The following is a 7,248-nucleotide window of genomic DNA, read 5'->3' as shown; positions in this document are numbered from 1 at the left end:
AATCTTTGTTAGCCTCTGCCACTTTGATTTTACATTTATTTCTTAAACCTGGCAACTTCCCTGACTACTAAATGACTTGAGTGTCTCTTTAAAAATAGAGTCTATATCCATGTTAGCAGCTCCATGAGGCTGTAATACTACTGTGAAATTAGATCAAACTTATGGAATGATAAAAGCTCAGGTCTTAAATGTGTATTTATTTGGCCAGAGATTGTGTAATGTACGAATATCTGTCGTTAATGTTGATTTACATCCAAAGGGTTATTAGCGTAAACGGGTTAAAAGATGATTTGTATTATTTGTGGTGTAAGATAAAATTGAAAACATGAAGTCCGGTTTTATGATATCATAGAGTTGTGAAGAGGTGTAAGACATACAAATTCAAACACAGTGCACAGCTGAGGCCAAGTTGTGGAAGAAGTACTCGGATATTTAGTAAACAATATTAGCATAAATATATACTTTTTTTTCCCATTATGCAGAATTTACAATTCCAGAATAAACAATTCCATGTAAGGAGGTTGGGGTGGTACATGAGTCAAAAAACAAGGCTTTCTGGTCCTGTGTGACTAAACCTAACCTTACTTTACCTACTAGTTATGTTGCTAGTTTAATAGTGTGTGTTTTTTCAGTTTACAATATTAACCTCAAGTTTAAACCTGCGGCTGTAATAACTGTTTCACTGGTGACTTAATTGCTTAAGCCATAATGATATATAATAAGTATTATTAGTTCATTGATAATCTGAATCTGTATAGTAATCTATCAAGTAAAAAGCACAACATTGGCTTCTGAAATGTAGTGGAGTAGAATTTGAAAGTAGTATTAAATGGAAATGCGTGGTAAAGCATCTCATCATTGTAATGACGTATTTGAGCAAATGTGCTTGGCTCTAGTTGATCATAACAGGAGACAGGTTGTCCTCCAGACTATGAGACAGATCAGGTGAACACTGACTCACCATCTTGTCTCGACACGAAACCTCTGAACTGTGAGAATTCTTGTGAATGCATGTTGTTCCTTCTTCACAATTAGTCTGTCCGTCTGTGTTTCATCATGGTCCTTGCTCACCTGAGCTGCAACAGGTAGTTTGTCAGAGATTCCCATATGTCTGACTCTTCTGCGATACAGCAGTTAACACAAACTGTCTATAAAAGTCTATACTTGATCATTTGGGATCCTACAGAAATGTATAATGCCAAGTTCATAATAGTACAACAACATCACATATTAGTAGCTACCTGTACACATTCAGTAGTTCTTTGGATAATCCAGGTTTATGCAAAAGTACACTTCAGTCCAGGAGGTGGCGTCGTGGGAATACAAATTAAGTATACTGGGAGCTACTTGTGTAATGTTCCTGCTGTTCCACTAGATGGCGCACAATACAACCACTAGATAGATAGAGCTAGATATCTATTATTATACATGGTTGCAACGTTTCCTATTGCTCAGGATATTTGCATTGCAGACAGTGAATGTCTTGTACTCTGTCATTCCACATGACAAACCTACATGCTTACACAAGTAGATGTCCTGCAGCTCCACTCTACACAACTATAGTCTGTTTGGTCGCTGGGGTTAACATGTACACAGAAGCAGATCATGAAGGAAGCTTACAAATCTTTCGTAAGTGGAGGCAAAGTTTATGATCAATGAATTTGCCTTTTTAAAGAGGCACTCGACCAATGTTACACAGGAATTTCTAAATGGTTACTTTAGAAAGACATGATATCTGGGACTGTGCTGCTTTGATTATGACCATTTATATTATCTGGTGCTCGTGAGTTGGCTGAATTTATTAAAGAAAAAAAAAAAAGTAGAGAGAAAGAGGAAGTACAGAATAATAATAATAATAATAATAATAATATTAAAAATATTAAATTACATAATGGCTATTTTCCCACTTAGTTTGGTAAACTACTAAATTAAATTGGGTTGGATTATATTTAACTCTACGCTCACTGCACACCATACAAGAGAGGTAGCAAAATGCAGTTTAGCATTTAACCAAAGTGCAAAAAAGTGGTAAAGTGCAAAGTAATGTGAAGAGCAATATACAGAATAAACAGTAATATTTAAAGAATATAGAATGTAGAATAAAGAGTATAGATAGATCGGGTATGAATAAGCTATGACAAAGTAACCATATGAACACGTGCAGCAGTTGCAGTAGACGGAATATATTATACAGGTACAAGTCATATGAGAAAATCAAATCACAACATTTTTGACAGAACCTCAATATCCATATTGCAGCGTTATTGTCGGGTTGACTCTTGGTGCTTTTACAAAAAACATACAAACAACATGAGAAACGCCATGAGATTTTTGATGAATGAACACCAGTAACGTGGATAAAATGACTTAAGGCAAATAATAGAACAGCTAGAAAAGTAAGTAACGGTATGTTTAGAAAATGACATATAATGACATTTTAATATCCAAAATCTAAGATGATATCTAGTCTCATATCACAGTATCAATATAATATCGATATGTTGCCCAGCCCTAGTAATGACATTGTAAAACAATTTATCTGGAATAAACAACTGGAGATATGATATGAATATGGGTCATCTATACAATAGCTCTGACATATACAGTAGAAATAGTAGTATATATATTAGTCTATATAGAGTACAGGTTGTTTTACATGGTACTGTTAATAGTATATTAGCTCTCGATATGAGTATTTCTTTTGTCTTACTGCATAGAAGGACGTTCATGAGCAGACAGGAAAGAAGAGTCAGAGGGCTTTTAGAGGTGAAAAGACCGTAAAAGAAGGTCAGATGTTTTTTGTGGGATGAGGGTGAAACAAGCCTCAGATGTCTTTCTGCAGCACAGGAATTTCACACATATGTGGTTACAGACTCCACTTAGAAAGGCCATGAAGGAACATTTAGATAAATCTGTAGTAAAATATCCCACGTATGAGTAATTAAATATTGCAGTGTGAATGTGCATCAGCACATCTGTGTTCACATGTGGAAATGCGTGTATAGTTGGCGGACCTTGACATCAGATATCAGACGCTTGTGTCCACATAGAGACGTGGAGGACGACCAACCAGCTCACATGCACGCATGTTCCCATGTGGAAAAAGAAAAGGACGTTTTTTTCACGCTGGCGACCTAGTTTGGAGGGGAAGGAGGTTACATCTCTACCTCTGCTGTGATTGGAGGATGAGAGAGAAAAAAAAACGTGTACGGAATTTGCATGTGGTTTTAATTTGGAGTTTCGGGTTCTGTCTCTTTTCACAGGAAACGTGCTCAGTAAATCTCAGTTATGCTGAGATAAAAAAAAGAAAGGGAAAAAAAGAGAAGACAGTGTGTCCCATGGTTTGTCCAGAACAGTTCGATCACATGTGCCCCTTTGGTCAATAACCGTGACCTGATGCGCACAAAGCGTCCTTTGCAAAACCTGCTCTCATCTGGTTTGGATAATCCCCATTCGTTGTGTTTACACTCACGGAAAAAAAACCCTCATATCTTGCTTGTCATGTGACTGTGTAGCCTACATCTACATTACCCTTGTTTGCACTACTTTTTCCCGTTATCTTAACAGCTGACATTTTTGTTTTACCGCGGCAGATCCTCGTCATCCTGTCAGATACACGGGTGGATGAAGTATCCATAAGTAATCAGATTATTAACATGAGTAAAAGTAGAAAACAGACTGTGTTTTCCAGCTGATCCCAGAATCTTTTTAAACTGTTTATTTTACTTTAAGCAGGAGAATTTTCTCACCACTTTATTGCCATATTAATCATTGAGCACCACTTCCAACTCTTTCAGAGTTGAGGCCCAGCAGAAGCTCTCTATCTCCCCCGACTCCCATTTTTTTTTTACATTCAGCATTCCTTCCCACTCTCCCTTTTTCCTGCACACATGTACGTCTCCTACAAATTCTGATTCGTGTCTTTACTTATTCAATACGAAGTTCAGTTTCTTCAACTGTGCAATGAGCAGGCTGCATTTCAATTTTTTGGGACTTTTTTCATGAGTGTGCAGACAGTACATATGAAACAAAGAAGAAAAGAAAAACAAACAGGAACGCAGTGGTAATTGTGTTGCTTTGTTTAGTGCAGTGATGACAGTGTGGTTTTATGCCTGAATGAAGAGAGTCCAGACAGAGTTCAGGGAGTTTATAGACCAGTTGTCTCTCACCCACTCTCTGTCTTTTCCCCGTTTCCATATGGCAAATATGTTTATTTTCAACAGTGGTGGAATGTTAAAGTAAATTCGCTCAAGAACTGTACCTAACTAAATGTCGAATTATTTCGTGTAACTTTATACCTCCAGGACACATTTCACAGGTCAACATTTTACATTTTACTCAGCAGCTTTCAAATTTCAATCTTTCATCGCCTTTCTGTCCAGTGAAAACCATGCATCTCCAAAAGTAATGATTTTGAATGTGCATGTATGTGATACACTGAAGGATGAAGGCTCCATTATGGGTTTAGACAATTCAAGTACTTGTTAAGCTAAATAAACGTTTTAAAAAAACCTCTAGGATCCGCTGGAAAATGCATCCTCCTAAAGCTGAACACAGGTCTGTTTTTCTGATCTCCACAAAAGTTGACTTTTGAAGATATGTCTGGACAGCGACGCTACAAACATGACTGTCTTATTAATATGATGCATTGCTGTGGATTAAACACAACTTTGCCTTCACACTTTTCCTTCAGGTCATGTGCAATAGCATAGTTCCAAGTCATACTTTGGTGTAATAAACACAGAGTAGCACCAAGGCATTGCATCATGCCACTCTTCTTCTGCACACAGTTGTTATTTCACAATATCTTGCTTTTTGGAGCTGATTTCATTAAGGAGTAAAGTTCAAGACAACAACATGGAAATATTTTCAGGAAGAGAGCGAGAGGATGGCATGTGTTAAATGATTACCAGTAACATGGCAATAACATGATACAAATGATTAACCACTTAATCATCAGTACGCCCAGTACAGTAAAAACAAAACAAAACAAAAAAGTTTTTTTTTTTGCACTGAAGTCAATCGAAACTCTTTCAAATGATCTGTCAAGTGAAGATACAAGCAGAATATAAGATGAAGAAAGCATGACGGGATTATAGTTCATGAGGGATGCAGGCCGCGGCCCCAGAAAGCTAAAGCTTAAATCTAAAAGCTCATCCATGTCGGAGACAAACTGAAGGAGACATATTAGATGGAATCATACTTTAAAGGTAAGAGGTGGACATGAGTAGTGACTGAGTAAAAAACTAAATGGGACAAAGGGCAGAGACTATCTGTACACAGCTGAGGGAAGCCAAAGAGTTCAACAGCACAGTGGGTGTGACGCACAGATCAATACTGGGAGTTTAACTCTAACTGCACTGATCATTAAAACACTCAAGAGTTCCCCCATCTTTCACACTGTGGACGTCACAACTTGGTGGATCCATTTAGGGAAATCAATACATTCATACATTCTACCTAGTTTAGTGTTGAAATGTGACTTTTTAGGTAAAATTCTTAAAACCCCTTATATTATCCCATGTTGTCCACCTTGTCCAATAGTTCAGATTTTTAAATAGATCCTTGTTGAATGTATAACAGTCCAACCTGTGGATAGGTTTAACTTCCACAGTCATTCAGTGGTGAAAGAAGTATTCTAATATTTTACCTTGGTTAAAGAAATAGTAATGCTGCTCTGTAAAAATAGCAATAAACAACATAATATCCTGTTGTTGTGCAGTGTTATCTATAACACAGCATTTTATTTTATAACCTGATCATACCTTTAATTTGTAAAATTAGGTAAAAAAATAGCATAAAATCTAAATGATGAACGAACATGTATAAATGTTGACACACAAAAGTGAGATAGTGAACAGGTAGTTGATATTACGACTGCTGAACATCAACATGATATCATCGTCACTGAGAGAACATGAACATACTAACCGCAGAGTAGCATTCAGCCAAAGCATCTTTTCATCTCACACATCATCTGGACAAGTTTAAATGTAATCAATTCTATGGTTTATGACCAAATACCAAATGTTATCAGGCAAACATTTACATGGCCGGGCGCCAGTGAACTTTTGACTGTCCAAAAATCCCTCTCAGATCTGCTGTGTTAGGCTTGCTAGCTCCCCCTGAGTCAGGGTTAAGGTCAAAGGGTGATCGAGCGTTTGCTTTACTGGCACTTCAGCTTTGGAACGGCCTTCCAAAGCAAGTATTCAATCTGCTAAACCCATTTTTGGAAAATTACTTTCTTTTTCGCCTTACAGAGCTGCATGCATGACTGCAGAAAAACTCCATGTTTACACAGTGCCACAAACAAAAAATGTTTATCGCAATGATAGTGAATATACACATCGCCCAGATATGACTGTATGTGTGCATTTCTGTTTTTGTGTGTGTCAGAAGGAGACTTAAATGAACAAATACACTGTTTCTGCAATGGGTGTGGACACACAAACAGACAGGATCCTGAAAGGCAACAAACAAACATCAACAAAAAGACATCGAGGGATCTTATCCGTGTTCGCCTGTTACTATAATAGCATGTGTGTCAGTACACAGTGGACTTTAGAAGGTTTTTATGGTCTCAAAGATTGTCTGAGCTATAATGGAAACGCTAACCATGGGGTAACTGTTCTCAGAAGGCTAAAATTACTGAAATTCTCTGCGAGAAGCAGAAACAAAGCATTGTTTTCGCTCACAGCAAGCGTCCCTCAGACCCCCGAAATCTCCAGCTGAACTTTCCCCAAAACACAATCTGTTTCTCATTACTGGTTCCCCCTGTAACTGTTCCCATCCCCCACACCCTTACGTTTTTACTCTTAAAGGCCTCCCCCTCATGTCTTTGCTTTTATCTTTCCCCTCTGGGAAGAAACAACAAAACAGGAGTGCGTCTCCATCCCCCTTGAACTGTTTATTGTGTTACTGAGCCCTGTAAACAGGCAGAGACAACTATTAAGCAAACAGTTGTGGACGTCCTGCTTGTTGCAGGATACCAGGTCAGATAAATATTGAGGAGAAAACGGACGCCTGGAGCAACAGGAGCCGCTCAGAGCTGAAATCAACCCACATACATTTCCTCAAGTCATTTGTAGTTATTTGTACTTCCAGCTTTTACTGCACTACATTTTTCTGTTTTATCTACTAATTACTTTGCAATAACTTATAATACTATAAGTTAATTTTCCTCATTATACTTGCATCCATTTGCTTAAGTAACATTTGCAGGACTTCCTCAGTAGTTTGGTTGTGATT

This window comes from Eutrigla gurnardus (assembly GCF_963514095.1).
Source record: "Eutrigla gurnardus genome assembly, chromosome: 8".
Taxonomy (NCBI): domain Eukaryota; kingdom Metazoa; phylum Chordata; class Actinopteri; order Perciformes; family Triglidae; genus Eutrigla; species Eutrigla gurnardus.
This window is presented reverse-complemented; position numbering follows the sequence as displayed.